The sequence below is a fragment of the Microcaecilia unicolor genome, chromosome 1 (assembly GCF_901765095.1).
Source record: "Microcaecilia unicolor chromosome 1, aMicUni1.1, whole genome shotgun sequence".
NCBI classification, from domain to species: Eukaryota; Metazoa; Chordata; class Amphibia; order Gymnophiona; family Siphonopidae; genus Microcaecilia; species Microcaecilia unicolor.
In genome coordinates, this window is record NC_044031.1 from 643,035,258 (window position 1) to 643,046,928 (window position 11,671).

The window sequence follows — 11,671 nt, forward strand, 5'->3', positions numbered from 1 at the left end:
ATTCTTCTAATGAAAGGATTCACAAATCCTGATCATGGATGAGTTTATTCACTGAGAGGTCCTTTTGCAATGCAGCGCTAAAAAGTGACCTTTGCACACCATTACAAAGGTCTTTCCCATGTGCTAAGGCCATTAACGTGTGGCCATTAGCACATAGGCCCTTAATGTCACCGATTTTGTAGGCGATAAGGGTTCACCCATTGTCAGAGTGTGGCAATGCTGACACGCTGATTAGAATAGACACACCCACTCTCCCCCTCCCCCCAGACAGACCAGCTCAGCGATAACATTTTAAATATTTTTTTAATGCGTGGGTAGTGCATGTACATTTGAATCTTACCATGGGATGCCTTAGCACACCCCACAGTAAGTCCTTTTAAGCTGCAGCAAGTGCTCATTTGTGCTTACCGCAGCTCAGTAAAAGGACCCCTCAATTTCTTTTTAACAAACAATAGAATATGCAGCTTATATAATCAAATGTCCAGATGACAAACTTTATATAGGTAAAACCACTAGACAATTTAGATGGCAAATTGCTAATCATACATATTGTATTAATAAGAAAAAAAATGGAAGCTGAGTGTCACAAGGCTTGAGAAGTTCTTGCAGCATATATGCATTGAGCGGGCAGCGCTGTCAATAGCTTTGCGCCCATCTCTTTTTTATTTTGGTTATCACCACAATAGATTTTGATACATTTCATACAACACAACACAAGAAGACTCCTGAGGCAGGCCACTGGGCCAAAACATGGCCGTGTCAAGTAGTGCTGTTTAACAAATCTTCTAGAACACATAGCATCATCATTTCATTGTGTCTCCTTCGCTGTCTCCTGAGTGAGCTGTATTAGTATCACATTGTTTGCAATTCCAAAATGATTTTGGTAGTTTGAGATATTTTATGCTAGGTTATGTGCCCAACCAGAACCCTCTTGATCACTGTTCCCTCTAAACTGAGTGGGATTCCTACACCTATAGTCCTGCCAATAGTGGGGGGAGGGTACTGATTCAATAGTGAGGGGCAGGCAAGCCCTGCAGGACTCCAGAGAACCTACCTGTCCCTAGCAATTGATAGCACAATATTGAAGCAGCACTTCACACCGGCAGTAATACAGTTAGAGGGCGCCCACTCAGCTTAGAGGGAACAGTACTATTGATGTTAGAACAAAAATGAATTATTAAAATACCATGGGACCTCTAAACACCATATTGAATATTTGTTTTTTTGGAAGAAGCAAGCATAAAACAATAAGGGGCATGTTCATGTAAGTGTGGTAAAGTTTTGCACTTACACACATCTTAAGAGAAAAATATAATGCAGTAAATGTAAGGGATATAGCCAACATCAGCTCTGCATTTAGCGCACAGGGCAGACACTGTACTAGGCCATGTCACATGGCTTGGCAGGCAGTATGGTTGTTCTTTTGCTACCTGCTGAGGCATAGAATATAGACTCTGATGCAAAGACAAAAATCCTGCTGTCATGGTGGCTGAACACTTATGTCCTCCTTCCCCCTCCATGTACCCCATATAACATCCATTAAATCTTTGTGCCCCATCAGTCCCCTGCCACGATCACTCCTCCAGAGTAGACCCCTCAAGATCAAGCCCTCCCAAATCTGTACCCCCATCTAACCCTCCCCAAATTAAGTCCCATCAAGACCACCCTTAATCAATCCCCCCTCAAAGGCTCTTAGAAATCCAGCCTCCTCTCCAATTCCCTCGTACAGTACAAAACCTCTCCCGATGACCTCAACCTGACTGTTCCCAACCCTGACCCCCAACCCTTTCACTAACTCTGGGTTTTAACTGAGGGTATTCCTGGTCCTCTAGTAGAATGGTGCTGGTCCCTTTCTACTCCTGCCCTGATGGATATTACCCCTAGTGGTACTCTTTCAGCATTACCACTAGGGGTCATCCATATGAGTTGGTAAAAGTATGGAATAGTGGTTCTCAACCCACTCTTAGGAGATCTCTGATTTTGCCTTTAGTATATCTGGATACAATGAAAACTGTATATGTAAAATATCTCAAGCATATTCATTGTGGGAATCCCAGAAAATAGACTGGGGGGGGGGGGGGGGGGGATTCCAGTGACCACATTGCAGTCTCCTCTGTATGAGATGATAAAATTTACTGTACAATAATGCTCCAGGACAAGATTTATAGGAAAACACATTTTTATAGAATTTCCACCTATTCCTGAAGCCCAGATCTTGTCTAGTTTTAAAAAAAAAAACACAAATCATGGTTAGATATCGTAATGAGTTAACAATATTTCTTACAGAATGAAATGCTCTGAGCAAGACTGAATTATGGGGGAAACCTCTATTTCTGTTTTCTAGAGATTAACAGACAACAATCACTTCCAGCCTGATATTTCAGAAACAAATTTAACAATTCTCTGCTATTCACCAGGTAATCTTGTAAGCTGCCTTAAGTGAGGCCATTTTGCTCTGAAGAAATAAATTAAATCACTAGTTAATCAATTAATAGAACTCATTTTCTAAAGAAGATATTTCTAGATATGGTTTTTCTTAGGGCGGCTTTCACTTCCTGGTTTCTCAGACTGTAGATCAAGGGATTCAGCATGGGAATCAACATTGAGTAGAATGCAGAAACCATCATGTCATGTTCCAATGAATAATTTGAACTGGGGCTCAGGTACACAAAGAGACCTGTCCCATAGAACAAGGTAACACTGACAAAGTGAGAGGCGCAGGTAGAGAAAGCTTTGCATCTGCCCTCTGCAGAGCGGATCTTCAGGATAGTGGAGATTATGGACGTATATGATATGAAGATCACCAGAATTGGAGGGAGGGTTGCAAATGTAGCAAAGGCAGGCAGCACAATCTCATTGATGTATGTGTCCGTGCAAGAGAGTTTCAACAGCGGGTGAATATCACAGAAAAAATGTTTAATCTCGTTGGATCTGCAAAAAGATAACCGGAAGGTTGTACCTGTTAGTATGAAGGAACACAAAAAGCTTGCAAAGTAAGAAGAGACCACCAGCTGAGTACAGAGCCTCCTTTTCATAATGACAGGATACATCAATGGGTTACATATTGCCACATAACGATCGTATGCCATTACTGCCAGCAGGAAGTTATCTTCACTTTCAAATAGAACAAAAAAATAGAGCTGTCCTGCACACCCCAAGTATGAAATGGCTTTATTTTCAGTGAAAAGGTTAACCAGTGTTTTAGGGGTGATGGTAGAAGAACTCCAGACATCAACAAAAAAGTTACTAATGAAAAAGTACATGGGGGTGTGAAGATGAGAATCCATCTGGACTACAAGCAAGACACCAACATTTCCCAGAATGGTTATCAAATATATCAGCAAAAAAAACCACAAAAAACATAGACTTTAGTTGCGGAATGCTGTTGAATCCTAGAAGAAGGAACTCAGTCACTGATGTTTGATTGACTTGTTCCATACGATCAGTGCTCATTTTGATATTAGCTGAAAATAAAAAAAAAAAAAGGAAAAAAGCCAGATGAGAACAAATTTTGGTAGTTTCTAGCTGACATACCTTTGACTACAATAACCTTCATGGGTCTGAGAACATTGCCATTACCTTAAAAATTCAGAGGTCACTGTAAAGCCATTTGTGCATATAAAACAGACAATTGTGCATGGAAATGGGTTGTTATCAAATTGCCCAGTGTAAATGCTGGTAGATTTGTTTGCATAAAGACATTTTCACATACTTTACTTGTGACACATAAGGCCAGATTCAGTAAATAGTGCTGAAACATAGGCGCTGGAAAAATAACAGTGATCAGCACTGTTCTATGAAGGTTGCTCAAGTACAGCACTTAGTGGGGATTCTTGTGCCCAACTGTTGGCACAAGAAATTATGCCAGCTGAAACCTGGTGTAAATCCTGGCACTCAACTTGGGAACACATTCCCCAAATTCTACTACACTGTGTGTAATTGATTAGAACACTGTTGACCTGCCCATGCCCCTTCCATGGCCATGTTCCCTTTTCGGTTGCTCATGAGAGGATTTGGGCCCGGATCATTAGAGAATTATGTGCAATCAGATCAGTGTGAACACCTAAATTAGTGCCAATTAGCATCAATAATTGATTGTTAGCAGGTCATTAACTAATTTATTTGAACACTGATCTCAGGATTGTGCGCAAATAGAATCTGGGGGATAGAGACACACCTGGGGTCAGATGTGGGGACAAAATTTGGAGCTACTTTTATATTTCTACAAGTACCATGATATCCAGCTTCGCCCTAAAATTGTAAAACCCTATCTAAGGTCCACCACTTTTGCACTAGGCAGGCAAGCTATTAAGCAAACATTACATCCTTTAGTCTTCCAGCTATCTACATTCCTAATGACTGACTTACCAATTACTATAGCAGTCTTATCCTTCCTTCTTGTAGAAACCCTTGGAGACCCATCCTTGACTGGAGAGCAGGTTCTAGCTACAGCATGACTTCCTGCAATAACAAGATTATGATCTCCTTTCAAGTGGTCATGCTTCTCCAGACTGGATTTGGGACTTTGGTACTATGTTCATGTTGATCTCTTCTATTAACTGCTCTATCTTCCTGAAGTCTGACCTTCTAGCCTTCAGAAATCAGACTAATTTGTTGAGAGCCACAAATCCTTTGCATCAAGTGTGTGCATATAACATCTCATCAACTGATAGGTAACCATGCATGTGGATCTCAGACCAAAACCTAGATAGACGCATACACAGTGTAAATCACCAAATAGAAGACATAGGCATAGTACGAGTCAAATTCAGAACTTTAAAGCACAAATACAACCAGAGTCCGACATGGTCACATTTTGCCTGTATGGCTGTGTCATGAGTAGCTGGGAAATAAGATCACACTTGCCTCCTCCTAGTAAAGCAAATTTGCAAAATAGTGAGCAGGTTATGCTCCTAGTCTCACCAATCAGATAAAAAATTTCCCTGGTCAAAACCTAGATAGTCCTCATCTCACTGCTAGGTGCTATCTGCATTCTAATATGGTTGAGTTGGTAGTTATTTAAATTCCTAAGGAAATAGGGATGTTTAATGTGACTTTTAAAAACTTACAGACCCTTTTATTAGGAGCTGGGAAGCACTTTGAGGAAGAGTAGGCCTATTCCAAAAGGTTTAGTTCCATCTCAACTAGGATTGAAGTCCCAAGCTGGTCTCATAAGATCTTCCTGCAAATTCTCATAATCTACACTTGTTTAACTTTGAATATTTTTATATAATCTGCAAATTTCATAACCTAATTGCTGTCTTTTTCAGATCATTAAAAAATATATTAATGAACCAATCCCAGTACAGAGCTCTAGAGTACACCACCATTATACAGATCTCTAGAGTACACCACTATTACCTCTCTCCATTGAGAAGACTGACCATTTAGTACTACTCTGCGTTTCCTATTAGGAATGTACACAGGAAAAACACTTCTGTTCATTTAAAAATTTTTTTTTTTTTATTTATAATCATTTAAATTTTTACAAGCAATAAAACAACTTGCTGGAAATACAGAGAAAGTAATATGTAGGAATTATTTCAGTCAGGTAATTCTATTCTCTTTCTTAGACCACTAAATAGGAAGAGTGAAACAAGATAAGGAGATCAATTAAACAGTAAAAAGAAAAAAAAAACGTGGTATTAACCTGATTATCCCCAGATATTACTCGTCCAATTCATTATTCCACATTGATCATCTGGTTGGCTTCTTCAAGGCCAATACGGTGTATAGTCAAATCATTTCATTGAAAACATACTTATTATCCAGTATTAGTTAGAAATAATATATCCGAATACATTCTTTCTCTTTTAAAAACCAGAAGTTATTTAACAATACTTATGTCTCTAATTCAAATGCCACTGATTAAAGTAATCCCAGTTTTCACAGGCTTCACTCCTTTTAAAGTAATAATTTCAAGAAATATTTCTGAGGACAACTTTAGGTGTCATACCCAGAACTCTGGGAAAAACAATAATCTCGATATTAATCATACTTCTGTTCATTTTTGAGTTATTTTTGGCCTTTTTCCTTATTTTCAGACATGTTTTCAGTTTATCTAGTACACTTGTATTAATAAAAGAAATTAGGGCCTTATTACTAAAGCTTAGTGCGCACTAACCCCCTGATTCTATATAGCGCGCCTAGAGATCAGCGCTAAAATCTAAGTGTATTCCATTTATTTATTTCTGCATTTATACCCAACATTTTCCCACCTACTGGTAGGTTCAATGTGGCTTACATGTGTTAAGGGTAAGTTGGTTACATTTTATGTTGAACAAGGGGTTTATAATTGTCCGCTATGCTTCAAAACAATCCTACCAGCATTGGCAGAAACAACCCGAAATCACCTGGAGAGGGATAAAGTAGTATTAATACTGGTGAAAAGACCACAAGGTACTGGGAGAGAGGCTAAACAATACCAAAATTGGCAGGAAGATCCCAAATCCTCTGGGTTAGGTTAGATTCCGAGTTTTAAGGGAAAATAACTCCAATGGAAGGATTAGATAAGTCTCTTCATAGGCAGGTTTGCCTGGGAGAATTTGGTGGGAGTAGCCTTACTGTATATTTCACTGCCAGAAAGATCACATGAAAGAACTTAAGACTCTTCCATGAAAGGAAGATTCAAACGTAGTCTAAATGTTCATTTGATACAAAAGAGCTCTTACGGACTAATCCCAAAGACAGCTTGTAGGATAAATGGATTGTAACATATGAAATAAAAATAAAAGAAAGAAAAACAGTGACACAGGGGGAGGATCTGGCCAATGTACTGTAGGGTTCCCCGAGGTTCTGAGCTCACTATTCCTCTTACGGACTAATCCCAAAGACAGCTTGTAGGATAAATGGATTGTAACATATGAAATAAAAATAAAAGAAAGAAAAACAGTGACACAGGCTCAGCACACAAGGTAAGGGAGCTATGTTCCTGGGAGAAATTTATGAAGTCCACTGCAGTGCCACCTAGGGTGCCCGGTTGGTGTCCTGGCATGTCAGGGGGACCAGTGCACTACAAATGCTGGCTCCTCCCACGACCAAATGGCTTGCATTTGGTCGTTTGTGACATGGACACCTTTGGTTTCAAAGATTGCTGAAAGTTAGAAACGTCCAGTCTAGGGATGACCAAATCTAGGGGCGTCCAAATTTAAGCGGTATTTTCGAAATTAAAGATGGACGTCCATCTTGTTTTGAAAATATGGGTTTCCACGCCCCTGGATTTCACCGTTTTGCAAGGACGTCCAAATCGCAACTTGGACATCCCTTTCGAAAATGCCTCTCCACAGCACATTTGTTGTGTTTTGTGTCTCTTCGCTGCTTTTTTTTTTTTTTGCTGTTTTGACTCGAGATCTGTGGAGGACTGCTCTTTTCTGCTTTCCATCCCTATATAAAGGGTGCTACGTATATTTGTGTATTTTTTTAGATCTCACATTTTATTGAAAATAGTTCATTTATAGTGTATCACAAATTATTGCCACTGAGGGGCATGCTTAAGGGGCGAGATACGCACCTTAGTGTACACCTTTGTGGGCAACTGTAGGGCTATTAGAGGTGAAGGTACTGTTCAAAAGACCCTTTTGTAAAAGCATCATGTCTTCATTGTTACTATTACAGCTGTGTTATCTAGGGTTGGGATGGGTGGAAAATCGGAAGTTGGAAAATATGGGGAGTTAGTAGGTTTATCAATACCAGTAATACATTCAGGCTACAAATGAATACACCACAGGAATAGAGTAAGTAGAGATTTGGGTAATTTGGTAGATTGTATGCCATCATGTATACAGATCCCAAAAGTAGTAGGGGGTTTTAGACCTATTCATGATAATGTTAGGGAGAAAAGATTGAGAAACAAGGGAAGGTGTGTAATATACCCTCCCGTTATTTCCAGGGTTCCTAATAAAGAGGATTATGGGTCAATTTAACTGCTTGTATTTAAATGCATGATCAGTCTGTAATAAGACAATTTTAATTCATGACCTACTTAATGATACACAAGCGGGTTTGACTTTTATAACAGAAACTTGGTTACCAGACCCTAATTCTCACCATGTGTTAGAACTTTGTCCTACAGGTTATTGGATATTACATAATCCTAGACAAACACTATAGTGAAGAGTCCAGGGTTGATTTTTTAACAGTAAAAAATACTTCTTTAAAAACAAGGAAAAGTCCTCAAAACACCCAAACGCTTATTTTAATTTTCAGCGTTTTTAGCTGGGGTCATGGTATTCATCAGTGGTCAGAAAAACCTTGTAACTTTTCTTTATTTCAATTAATATATTTTATCATATTATGTTTGTCTTCGCTAAAGTAATTATTTATTTATTTTTGAAACAAGGGGTCTACCTTGTTTGACCATACATTTACGATTGTCTTGCACAAAAAAATTTTTAAAGACAATTTATAAAGCAAAAAAAGGTCGAGCACTTATCTGACACCCGACGGCGGCCAGATTCGTTTCACTTTGTCGGCTTCTTCACTGGTTGTGCATTGACATTTACAACAAAAAGGATAGTGTCATTCCTTTAATGATCACATTTTATCCCACTGGCGGTTTGCTCAACAAAACAAATGTGAAGGCTTTATCTGAAAAAAATTGTTCCGATTGCGGCAGCTGAGAGCAATTCGACCTAAATTACACCATGATAACTTTAGAACAGTGGCACAGGCAATCCTGATAGATTATTGTAACTCACTATTTTGAGGGTCTTATGAAAAAACTGTTACAAAAACTTCAATTTCTGCAGAATACAGCAGGAAGATTGATTTACAGCCTGGGATGGTATGAAAGAGCATACTCACTGTTGAAGGAGCTACATTGGCTTCCTGTATCTTCAAGACTGAAGTTTAAGCAAACATGTATGATGTACAAAATGCTGTATGGTGATGGATTTGGTAGACTGATTAATTATTCAGATTTGCCATCATCTTTCTTCTCAGGTAGAACAGAACGCTGTTCAAAATTAAATTATTTATTCTTTAATTGGTGTTTGGAAGAAATCCATGTTAGAATTCTTTTTACATCAGGGAGTTAGACTTTGGAACAGACTACCTTTAGAAGTTCAGAAAATAACACAATATTATTCCTTCAGGAAAGCATTAAAGTCTTTTTAGTTTGATGAGAAAGATGTTCTTTAGTTTCAATGTATTTGATGAGAACGATCCTTTTTAGTTTCAACGTATTACATATGCAACTATAATTAATGTTTTAGATGTGCATATGAGAAAGATTTATTTTTGTTTCAATGTATTAGATATACAATAGTAAACTCTCCCGAAAAAAGGACTTATTGTTCGTAATCCACTTAGAATCTCTTTTGAACTTAGTGGAATATAAGAATCATATAGCATTGCATCACTGCAGCAATATCATATAGGCAGGCCACAGCACAGTGGCTTAGTGTGAGTGCATGCTTCCATTCCCTGGACTGCTGAAACATGTTCTCTCACTCTACCTATAATCTCTAAGGTTTCGACCTGTGATCCTTGCTGGGCTTCCAGGGCTCAATGTGGGCATGTGGCAAAGAATCTCATGTGGACCCTGCAGGTGGGGTGGCCATTGGCATGTGATCTGTGAGTGCCAGGAGAAGTACTGCAGAGCAGGGAATGGGAAAGCAGGAGCAATCTCAGAAACCAGGGTGAAGAGCAGAGCAAGGAAATGATCCAAGTCTGTGGACAATGGGGAATCACAAATTAAAGATGAGCTAAACCTACCAATGAAAGAAAGTCTTACCTGTACAGGAGAGAGGCGGGAAGTAGTGAAGGGATGACTGAACCAAAACTACATGGAATGGCAGTTGATTAGGGAGAGGAGGAGATAAAGGGGATGGGACTACTTCCCTATGAGGAAAGGCTGAAGCGTCTAGGGCTCTTCAGCTTGAAGAAAAAACGGCTGAGTGGATAGATCACAGAGGTCTATAAAATGAGTGGAGTGGAATGGGTAGACGTGAATCTTTTGTTTACTCATTCCAAAAATACGAGGACTAGGGGGCATGCGATGAAGCTACAAAGTAGTAAATTTAATACGAATTGGAGAAAAGTTTTCTTCACTCAAACGTATAATTAAACTCTAGAATTCATTGTCAGAGAATGTGGTAAAGGCAGTTAGATTAATGGGGTTTAAAAAAAGGTCTGGGCGGCTTCCTAAAGGAAAAGTCCATAGACCATTATTAAATGACTTGGGGGAAATCTACTGCTTATTTCTGGGATAAGCAGCATAAAATGTATTGACATTTTTCAGGATCTTACCAGGTATTTGTGACCTGGATTGGCAACTGTTGGAAACAGGATGCTGGGCTTGATGGACCTTTGGACTGTCCCAGTGTGGCACTACTTATGTACTTATAAGCTTGCTGGGACGTGGAGGGAAATAGAAGGCTGGTTCAAAAGGAAATGAAAAGCAGAGCAGGCTAAAAAGATGTAGAGAGTTGGGCAGCCAGTTATTAAACTCTCTGACCCCAAATATAAACAAATTATATTTGTGGAAAAGGAGAAAAATTAAAAAAATGCAGAGGGAGTATGGAAGGGGAAAGAAGAGAGATGAAGAAGAAGAAATTAGGGGAAAGAGAAAATAATTGGGGGGAAAAGAGTGTGTAGTTGTAGATGGGCTGAAAAGAGAGAGGGACTAGATGGGGAAATGTGCTGTGGATGACGGATGACTTGAATGAGGGAGGAGGAGAGGGAGGGAGAAAAAGAGAGAGTATGATGATGGCTAACTACAAGGGGTGGACAAGAGAAGAGACTAGAAGGACCTTATCTTTTTATTTGGCCATATGAATCTTCCCCTTGTCTACTTTACCTGCCCTGTTCTTGACATGTAGAGGGGCAAAATCGAAAGGGACACCCAAGTTTTGTTGAGGATATCCTTGCAAAACGTCCCAATGGAGGGGCGGGGAAATCTGTATTATTGAAATACGATGGACGTCCATCTTTCGTTTTGATAATACGGTCAGGGATGTCCAAATCATTTAGGTCGTCCTTAGAGATGGTCGTCCCTAGACTTGGTCATTTCTGATTTTCAGTGATAATGGAAACCAAGGACGACCATCTCAGAAACGACCAAATGCAAGCCCTTTGGTCGTGGAAGGAGCCAGCATTTGTAGTGTACTGGTCCCCCTGACATGCCAGGACACCAACCGGGCACCCTAGGGGGCACTGCAGTGGACTTCATAAAATGCTCCCAGGAACATAGCTCCCTTACCTTGTCTGCGGAGCCCCCCAAACCCCCCTAAAACCCACTACCCACAACTGTACACCACTACCATAGCCCTTACAGGTGAAGGGGGCACCTAGATATGGGTACAGTGGGTTTGTGGTGGGTTTTGGAGGGCTTGCTGTTTCTTCCACAAATGTAACATGTAGGGGGGTATGGGCCTGGGTCCGCCTGTCTGAAGTGCACTGCACCCACTAAAACTGCTCCAGGAACCTGCATACTGCTGTGATGGACCTGAGTATGATATCTGAGGCTGGCATATAGGTTGGCACGACATATTTTTAAAGATGTTTTTTTGAGGGTGGGAGGGGGTTAGTGACCTCTGGGGGAGGAAGGGGAGGTCATCCCCGATTCTCTCCGGTGGTCATCTGGTCATTTCAGTCGAGGACGTCCATGTGTTAGGCATGGCCAAGTCCCGCCTTCACTATGCCTCTGATACACCCCCTTGAACTTTGGCCT

General features: G+C 40.0%; 1 pseudogene; it reads right to left on the reverse strand.

The window, feature by feature from the left end:
- Positions 1-2,498: 2,498 nt before the first annotated feature.
- On the reverse strand, positions 2,499-3,438 carry LOC115460536 (annotated as a pseudogene).
- Positions 3,439-11,671: the final 8,233 nt, after the last annotated feature.